The 10097-nt window shown below is 54.9% G+C and overlaps 1 pseudogene; it reads right to left on the bottom strand.

Moving 5' to 3' along the window:
* Positions 1-730: 730 nt before the first annotated feature.
* Positions 731-7861, bottom strand: LOC149327575 (uncharacterized; annotated as a pseudogene).
* Between the last annotated feature and the right edge of the window lie 2236 nt (positions 7862-10097).

The raw sequence follows: 10097 nt of genomic DNA, 5'->3' as shown, positions 1-10097 counted from the left end.
TTAACCCATTTGCTGATGACTATCAGCAATCATATCTGTCCGCGAGACAACAAAGCTTTTCAATAAAAGAGGAGTCGTCAGCTCTACGCAATATATCTTGTGGAGTGCCCCAAGGTAGTATATCAGGACCCAATCTTTTTACAATCTATATAAATGACATAGTAAGAATAAGCGACCAGGCATTCTTTGTAGTCTATGCCGATGACACGTTTCTTTATTCAGTCAGAGGACGTTAGTGAATTATCTTTTTTAGCTAATATTGTCACGGGTCGTTCAAACGAAGCGAGTCGTGGGGACACTGGAGGACCAGGACCACAGGAGAGCAGGCGCCAGAGACAGTCCAAGCGGTCGCGGCCGGGCTCACGAGCGATTCCCACCGAGCCTCTTCTTTTTTGCCGTCGATCGGCACCCCGCTGGCTGAAGATCACGTTGAGTGGAAAGTCACAAATAACACACATGACACTGCCCCCCTCCCGAAAGGCGCATCGTTCCGATGCGCAGCGACGAAAAATTGAGGCTGAAAAACGTGTAAAGCGCGAAGAGTTGAGCCATGTGCTCCGAGCGGTCACAGTACGCTTTGAGGCGAGCGACGTGAACAACTTCAGAGGCAGGCGCGCGGCGGGACGCCCGCGTCCCGCCGCGCGGCGGGACGCCCGCGTTACTATCGGCAGAACATCGTAGTTCAACTCGTCTACACGGCGAATCACCTCGTACGGGCCAAAGTATCTTTTCAGCAGCTTCTGGCTTGGGCCACGGCGTCGAATTGGAGTCCACACCCACAAGCCATCACCAGGATTGAATTGAACATCACGGTGGCCTTGGTTGTATCGGCGAGCACCGACTTGCTGGCGGGCTTGGATGCGAAGGCGGGCCAACTGTCGGGCTTCTTCCACATGGTGGGCGACGAGTTGAGCACCGGCGTAAGTGTAGACGTCTGGCTGGTGGGGTAGCATAGCGTCGAGCATGGTAGTGACTTCCCTGCTATGCACCAGGCGAAATGCTGAAAATCCGGTAGTTTCTTGAACCGCGGTGTTATACGCAAAAGTGACGTACGGTAACACTTCGTCCCAGGTTCGGTGCTCGATGTCGACATACATTGAGAGCATGTCAGCCAAGGTCTTGTTAAGGCGCTCGGTCAGCCCGTTTGTTTGTGGGTGGTATGCGGTAGTTTTGCGGTGGGTGGTGTGGCTTAAGCTCAGTATCTGTGACAGAAGTTCCGACATAAATGCGGCACCACGATAAGTGATAAGGACCTCTGGGGCACCGTGTCGAAGAACAACTGACTCGACAAAAAACTTTGCCGCATCCGAAGCCGTTGATGACGGCAGAGCGCGCGATTCGGCATACCGCGTTAGGTAGTCCGTCGCAACAACGATCCAGCGGTTCCCCGACTACAACTTAGGAAAATGTCTGTGTAGGTCCATACCAATCTGCTGGAATGGTTTGGTTTGGTTTATTGGTGTTTAACGTCCCAAAGCAACTAAGGCTATGAGGGACGCCGTAGTGAAGGGCTCCGGAAATTTCGACCACCTGGGGTTCTTTAACGTGCACTGACATCGCACAGCACACGGGCCTCTAGAATTTCGCCTTCATCGAAATTCAGCCGCCGCGGCCGGGATCGAACCCGCGTCTTTCGGGTCAGCAGTCGAGCGCCGTAACCACTGAGCCACCGCGGCGGGGTCTCTGCTGGATTTGTCTGAGCGGTGGCATGATGGGGTGAAGGAGTCCCGCAGGCTTCACGGGTGGGGTCTTGCGTCGTTTACACTCGCAGTAGGTCCTGGTGTAATGGCGAACGGTCTTGTCGAGTTGTGGCCAATAGTACGTCGAACGTATTCGCGCGAGCGTTCGGCTGAACCCCAAATGTCCTGAGGAGAGGTCACCATGAAACGCTTCCATAATTTCGTCGCGTACATCTGTGGGCACAACCAAAAAAGCCATGACCTCGGCCTCAGGGCAAAGTTCTTATAAAGAACGTTGTCTCGAAGGCATAAATTAGGCAGTACGCGTACAAAAGAACGTGGAAATACGCCTCCTTGACCCTCCAAATGTGAGATCACGTCGCGAAGTTCGGGGTCGAGTTGCTGCCGTGTCACGATATCTACACGACTTAGAGTTCCTAGGAAGATGTCATAGTCCTCCGTATCAGTAGGCGCGGACTCGACGGGAGCGCGGGACAGGCAGTCAGCATCAGTGTGTGGACGACCAGACCAGAAGACGATCGTAGCGTCGAATTCTTGCAGTCTTAGGGCCCACCGCGCAAGTCGGCCCGCAGGGTCCCTTAGTTTGGTCAACCAACACAGAGTAATGGTCTGTGACCACCTGGAATGGGCGTCCATACAGATACGATTGGAACTTTGTGATCGCCCAAATTACTGCGAGACATTCTTTTTCGGTGGTCGAGTAATTGGTTTCCGCCTTCGACAAAACACGACTGGCGTATGAGATGACACGCTCGGCGCCGTTCTGGTGCTGAATCAAGACGGCCCCGAGGCCCGTGTTACTAGCGTCAGCGTGTACCTAGTGGCGGCATCCTGATCAAAATGACCTAGTACAGGGGAAGCCTGCAGGCGCTGTTTTAGGTGGTCAAATGCAATCTGCTCTTCATCACACCACTGGAAGTGGACGGACTCTTTCGTGAGGTGAGTAAGCGGCGCGGCGATATCCGAAAAGTTGGGAACAAAGCGTCTGTAGTAAGCGCAGAGGCCCAGGAATCTCCGCACGGCGTTCTCGTCCGACGGCATCGGGAAGGAAGCGACGGCCACTGTTTTATCGGGATCAGGACGGACGCCCTCGTGACTTACGACGTGACCAAAAAACTTCAGTTCGTCATAGGCAAACTGGCATTTCGTAGGCTTGAGGGTGAGGCCGGCGTTTCTGATAGCCTGCACGACCGCTTTTAGGCGAACCAGATGTTCATGAAACGTGTTTGAAAAAATGACATCGTCAAGGTACACATGGCATGTTTGCCATTTGAGGCCGGCGAGCACGGTGTTCCTAACGTGCTGGAAGGTCGCAGGAGCTGTACAGAGTCCGAAGGGCATCACGTTGAACTCACAGTCCATCCGGGGTGACGAAAGCAGTCTTCTCTCTGTCGCGCTCGTCCACTTCTATCTGCCAATACCCGCTTTTAAGGTCGATGGACGAAAAGTAACGGGCGTGGTGCAGGCGACCAAGAGCGTCATTGACGCGAGGAAGGGGATATACGTCCTTCTTCATGACTCTGTTGAGGCGCCGGTAGTCAACGCAAAAGCGAAGGGTGCCGTCTTTTTTCGTCACCAGCACCACCGGAGCGGCCCACGGGCTATGAGATGGTTGGATAATGTCATCGGCCAACATTTCGCGCACTTGATGTTGTATGGTTTCACGTTCTTTTAAGGAAACCCGATAAGGTGACTGGCAAACAGGATGGACAGCGTCGTCGGTAATTATTCTGTGCTTTGCTATTGCGTCTGGCGAACCCCTGGTGACGCAGAAAAGCAGTCGTGGAACTCACCCAGCAGAGCGACGAGCTCGTCTCTCTCCTGAGCAGAGAGCTGCGGTGCAATGCTGACACCTAAAGGTGGCACCGGGTGCTGGGGCGAGAGCGGACAGGAACGAGCCGCAGACAGGGTCTCAGCGTCGACAGTGGCGCTGAGGCGCTCGATAAGGCCGATTACTGTGCCCTTGGTGAGTTGCTGCAGAACGCTGCGATAGTTGGTGACGAGGACTTGGGCGCAACCAGAGTGAAGCCGCGTGACACCTCTAGCAGCACCAACACCCCTGTCAAGAAGCAGCTGCACACTACCCTCAAGAAGAACTTCGCCAGGGGCAACCGGTGCGGACTCGACCAGCAGAAACACGCTCGAGTCAGGCGGCAAAGTCGCATGGTCCGCTAAGATGCGCGCCTCGGTGAACGTCGGCTTGGAGCTCGGCGGGTCAAGGCAAGGTCAACGAGGGGTGAGACGACAGTCGGCGAGGTCGATAACAGCGCCGAACTCAGTCAGAAAATCCATACCAAGAATAATATCTCTCGAGCAGCGCTGCAAGACGACGAAGGTAACGGGGCACGTGAGATCGTTAATCTCAACACGAGAAGTGCAGCAGCCGACTGGGGTAACCAGGTGGCCTCCGGAGGTTTGCATTTGTGGGCCATCCCAGGACGTGAGTACCTTGCGAAGGCGGCGCGACAGCTCCCCACTCACTACGGAGTAGTCGGCGCCGGTGTCTACGAGGGCGGTCGTGGCGTGGCCGTCGATAAGCACGTCAAGATTATTGTACACCGGGCGAGCAGAGGCGGCTATAGGATCGGCGGAAAGGTCGTCAATCGGTGAGGGGGAGCGGGACGTCGTACGTGGAGGCTCTTTTACAGATTCTTGGTCGGGAACGCCACCTCCAGGCATCGCCGGGCTTAGTTTTCCCGACGAGGAGAAAGGCTACCGCGGCGGTCGCGCAGAGGGGAATGGAGGCGGTGCGGCGGCGGCGAACGAAACGCAGGACGAGAAGGCCGCTCAGGTGGTGGGGAATGGCGCAGAAATTCCTCAATTTCCCGAGGCTGTTCGCCGTACCTGGGGCGGGGCGCATCTCGTCGGAATCCGCGAAGACCGGGCTCACGAAAAGGGCAGCGGCGATAAATGTGACCGGCTTCCCCGCAATTGAAACATAGCGGACGATCATTGGCGGTCCTCCACGCGTCGGCCTTGCTTGGTCCACGCTGTTGGAGACGAGGGGTGGAGACAGGCGCAGGAGGTGACAGTGACTGCAGAGGGGGGGACGGGTGGTCGAGCGGTGGCGGCGACGAGCGACGGACGACGGAGGCGTACGTCACAGCGGGCTGTGCAGGAGGAGGGGTGACGGTGCACCGACGAAAAAGTGCACGTTGCACTTCTCGGACGACCTCCGTGAGGCGGGACGAAGAGGAGCAAGCGGTGTGTGGCAGACACTTCCGGAGTTCCTCCCTAACAACTGCGCGGATGACCTCGCGTAGGTGCATGGCGTCGACGGGTAAGCCACCCGGGTAAACCGCCGGGTGGTCAGCCAAAGACTGGAAACAGTAGAAACTCCAGCAATCCGACGATAATGATTTGCTCTGGCTGCCAGGGCGCGCTCGATGTTAGTCGCCTCGAATATAAAGCCGGCCACGGTTGTGGGAGGATCCCGAATGAGACCGCTGAAAATGTCGGACTTTACTCCTCGCATAAGAATGCGCACCTTCTTGTCCTCCATGGCTCGGGGATCGGCTCGGGCACTAAGCCGCAACACGTCTTCGATGAAACTAGTGACGGCTTCATCGGGTCCCTGGAACCTGGTTTACAGGAAGTCCTCTGCACGTTGGCGGCGGTGCTGATTAGCAAAAGTGTGTCGCAGTTGTGCCTTGCAAGTATCCCACGACGTAAGGGTGTTCTCGTGGTTCTCATACCAGTGACGGGCAGTGCCCTAAAGGCAGAAATACAAATTTTGCAGGCAATGTTCCGCAGTCCAGCCGTTGTGGCGGGCCACGCGTTCATAGTGCTGAAGCCAATCGTCGATGTCTTCGAAGGCTTCGCCACGGAACGGGAGAGCTGAACGAGGAGCGACAGGGAGGTAAACCACGGCAGGCACGGGCGAGGAATCTGTCTGCTGGCCTGTGTGTTATTTGTCATGTGTGTTATTTGTGATTTTCCACTCCACGTGATCTTCAGCCAGCGGGGTGCCGATCACCGGCAAAGAGAAAGGAGCACGGAGGGAATCGCTCGTGAGCTCGGCCGCGACCGCTTGGACTGTCTCTGGCGCCTGCTGTCCTGTGGTCCTGGTCCTCCAGTGTCCCCGCGACTCGCTTCGTTTGAACGACCAGTGACAATATTACATTTAGTAAACTGTTAGAATGGGGCAAAGTAAATTCATTAGAAATAAATACGAAAAAAAGGAAGGCTGTCCTATTTCGACTTATGTAAAATATTCTTGATTACAGTTTTTGTTTAAAACTAGGGCATGAAAAAATAGATACTGTAGATGATGTGAAAACCTTAGGCGCAGTATTTAATGAAAATTTAAATTGGGATGCACATGTAACAAATATGTTTCGCAACTTGGCAAAGGCCTGTGGCGTTCTGTGCAGACTTCTTTGTATTGTTCCATCTAAGATTAAGCTGATGTTATATAATGCTCAAGTAACACTTGTTGCTGGGCTAGTTGGTGCATTTTTCTTCGTACAAAAGCTAGCGCATTGTCCTGTCTACCTTTCTTGTGTGTGTCGTGTTTTGCGCTAGCTTTTGTACGAAGTTATATAATGCCTTATTTACCCCACATATTAATTACTGTAGCCTTGTTTGGGCGACGACATCAGAGGCGAACATACACCGGCTGTTTTTAATGCAAAAAAAAAAACAATCCGTCACATTGCAGGCTTACCGTATGACGGCCATGCAACGGAGCTTTTCTCAACATATAATATACTCCCTGCGGTACATCTATACAATTTTAACCTAAGTATGCAGTATAAAATCTCGTTGACAAAATACAATGCATGCTTTCTCTCGCTGTGCAATCTCAGACAATCTTTGGAAGTTCCCTACAACATAAGAGACAGAAAGATTTGGCTAGTCTCCATTTCGAGCACAAATAACGGTTTTAGTAGATTGGAATATCGCCTGCCAGTATTCCTGAACGGACTTCAAGACATAGACATGGGCATAAGAACAGCGTCAAGACCCGCACTCGTTAAATATTTTAAGAATCTAACAGTATGAAGTAATAGATGAAGGATTGGCATTCCATATTGTAATTGAAGAGAAATTTCTGTATAAATGCATTTGTCTATGTTTCTGATTTCATTTGTAAAGTAGGTACATGTTGTATAAATTTTTGTGTATAGAGGATAGAATTTATATATATATATATATATATATATATATATATATATATATATATATATATATATATATATATACACATATATATATACATATACATATATATGTGTGTGTGTGTGTGTGTGTGTGTGCGTGTGTGTTATGGGGTCACTCCGCGTTCAGCCGGTCGGGAAGGCGTTTCCGTGCCAGCTATGCGCGGGTGTTCTCGTGTCCCCAACCCGTGGCGCAGAGTCACAGCCACGGCGGGTTCGGACGAAGTAGGCAACGAACAGAGTACGCTAGGAAACCGTTTATTTACCTAGCGCAAGGCAAAGCACACTGCGGAAGAATGCTCTATCCGATAATAGATGGTTCAGCAGCTTACCAAGTCGTCGTCGACCGGCGTAGGATAGTCCGGGCAGGCGCGGGCAGAGCGGGGTCGACGGGGCAGAGCGGCAGTAGCACCGCGGCGAGAGAGACTCGAGAGCCTTTGTTCCCGCGCGAGCTCTCCTTAAACCCCTCCGACATTGCCTCCCCCTTGAGCAACTGGTTGCAATCAAGAGGAGTCGTTCACCCCTTCCCTAAGACGCCAGAGCGTAGGCGTGACGTCACGTCCGAGCTGAGAGTGAGGAGAGTGGCCGGTGCCCCCCTCTCCCCTCCTCGGCGCGGGGGCGATGAAGGATATTTGTATATCCCACATCCTCCCCTCCTTAACAAGCCTCCCGGACAGAGAAGCAGGCGCAACGTTACTTAATCTTCTCCGCCATCCAGGGATCGAAGTTCTTCGGCTCCCGCCGGTACACGTGTTGATGTCCGCGCCACGCCCGCACCGACCAGCTGGTCCGAATGTTTGACCACCCGCGAGATGCCGATGTCGAAAGGTAGCTTGCTGTCGGTCGGCGTCTTCCGATTACCCGCGCTTGCACCGCTCCGGTGAAGGTGGTTGACCGCCTCCGTGGCACCGGCTTCGACTGCTTGGAGGCCAGGTTCGTGGCTGCGCCACCCTCAGAGACTGGGTCAGGTGGCTTCATAGGCGAGGGCCGCAGCGCTTCCATGGTAGAGGCCGGGCGGTTGGGCTGCCCTGGCGTGCCCGGTTAGCTGGCGAGGGCTCAGGGTTGAGGTCGTAATGGGGGCCGCGGCTGCTCTGTCTTCGTTTGGCCAGCTTGCTCTTGGTTAGGCGCGTGCAGCGGCGTACAGTCGGCAGGCGTTAGGCAGGCGGTTAGCTCCGATGCGGTGTGGCAGGTAGCAGGTGTGCCCAGGTGGCAGCAGAGTGGCGGCTTCAGGTCGCGGGCTGGATGTAGCGGCGGGCCATGGGCGCGGCGCGTTGCCGAAGCTGGATGGTGGCTTCCAGATGGTTCTAGTTGGTGGTAGTGGTGAACGATGTCGTTCTGATGCGCCCTGCTTCTTTTCCATCTGCGCTGAAAAAGGTCAACACAGATGTAACCAACTCCCGCAGCGCGTGCTACGTAGCTGTTCGGCCCTCACGAGTCATGAGGGTTAACGCAAGTAAGTCTTACGTAACATTGATCGACATGAGCGGCCCGTACGTTCATGCATCTAACGAGACTGCGTGTCGGCCTGCGCCCTCGCTCTAGTCCGCGCAGGCAGATTTCATTTCTGCCTACGGCGCAAGTTATAGCGGGACGCGGAGTTCGCCGGCTGATCGCAGCGCTCGTTCTCCGACTGCGGCGCGGGTCGGGCTGTGTCCTGAACCCACTCATCTCGCTGCACGTAACGTTTCAGGTCGCATACGTGCACCGGTCCGCCTGTCGGTTTCGACCGACAAGTCTTCGAGCCCTTAAACGAGCGAGGAAAGCTTCTCTCGCACGCGAAACGGCCCGATCCATTTCGGCGCCAACGAGGCCGCGAACTGTCTGCTAGCATCGCTCAGAACGTGTTGGCGCCGAAGCACCAGATCGCCCACTTCGTAGTGAACATCCCGGTGCGAGCGGTCGTACTGTGCTTTCTGCTGCGCCCTAGCGGTGCTCAGGTTGCGGCGAGCCTTGCGTAAGGCCTCCGTCATCTTAGCGCGCAGCTGCGTCGCGTATTCAGCTCGTGCTGACGAAGCGACTGGCGTCTTCCCGCTGTCCGTTAGAACCCGGTCCATTGGATTTAGCAGCTCTCTACCCAGATTGAGAGAAGACGGCGCATACCCAGTCGAGCGGTTAACGGTCGAACGCAAAGCGAACGCGATCTCCGGCAGATAGGAGTCCCAATCTTTGTGCCTCTCAGAGTACGCGACAAGCATGTGCTTGATGTTGCTGTTGACTCGTTCCGTGGGGTTCGACTGAGCATGATAGGTGGTCGTTTTCTTGTGCTTAATGCCGAGTGCAGCGCACGAATCTACGAACACCTTCGCAGTGAAGTAGGACGCGTTGTCCGTTATCACCTGCTCTGGGAAACCGAACCTGGTGAATACGTCCATCAGCTTCTCCATGATCGCTCGTGCCGTCAGCTTTCTAACGGGGAAAAGTTCAAACCACTTGCTGAAGTGATCCGTGACCACCAGCAAGAACTTGTTCCTGCTTGGTGTCGTGGGATAGGGTCCCATGATGTCACACGCCGCGATTTGCCAGGTAGTCTGGCTGTTAATCGGCTGCATGAGGCCGGGCGGTGGTCCACCCCGGGGCTTCACGCTTTGGCACACATGACATGAGCGGGCGTAGCGTGTTACGTCCCTTTTCATGCCAAGCCAGGTAGCAAAGCGACACAACTTCATGTAAGTCTTGGGGCCGCTTGCATGCCCAGCGATGCACGAGTCGTGAAAGTAACGCAACAGTGCCGCTCTCAACGCTCGCGGTATCACCACCTTGAACGCCTCGCTTGTGTCGTTCTCGGAGGGGATATACCTCAGCAGGACGCCGTTGGCATCCAGCAGATAAGAATCCAGCGCGCTCACAGCACTACCAGCTGTTTCCAAGCGCTCCGCACCGACAGCAAAACCAGCTGTCCCCGTGTGCGCGGCGGGCCGCCCGCCCGGCTCCCGGAGCCCGTCGAACACTTTTCGACAAAATGAATCCATCTGCTGAGCTTCGAGCAACTCCTTTCTGCTGAACACGATCCCCACGGAACTCGCGTAGTCCACGTGGTTCACGCTCTCGCCTGGGGTCAACGGTCGGCCCGTGTCCCTTACATCGGCTACGGCTGGCGACAAACCCTCACTCTCTCTCTCTGTCGGGCGGTCGGTCGCGTGACCTTCCTCGCTCTGGACAGGCGCTCGCAAGAGTGCGTCAGCCACGGCGTCGTGCTTCCCTTTGCGGTAGCGTACGGTAAAGTCGTAACGCTGCAGCA

This window comes from Amblyomma mixtum, chromosome 10 (assembly GCF_055824585.1).
Source record: "Amblyomma mixtum isolate Tamu chromosome 10, ASM5582458v1, whole genome shotgun sequence".
Lineage (NCBI taxonomy): Eukaryota > Metazoa > Arthropoda > Arachnida > Ixodida > Ixodidae > Amblyomma > Amblyomma mixtum.
Note: the sequence above shows the minus strand (reverse complement) of the source record. Positions and strands in the feature narration are given on the sequence as shown.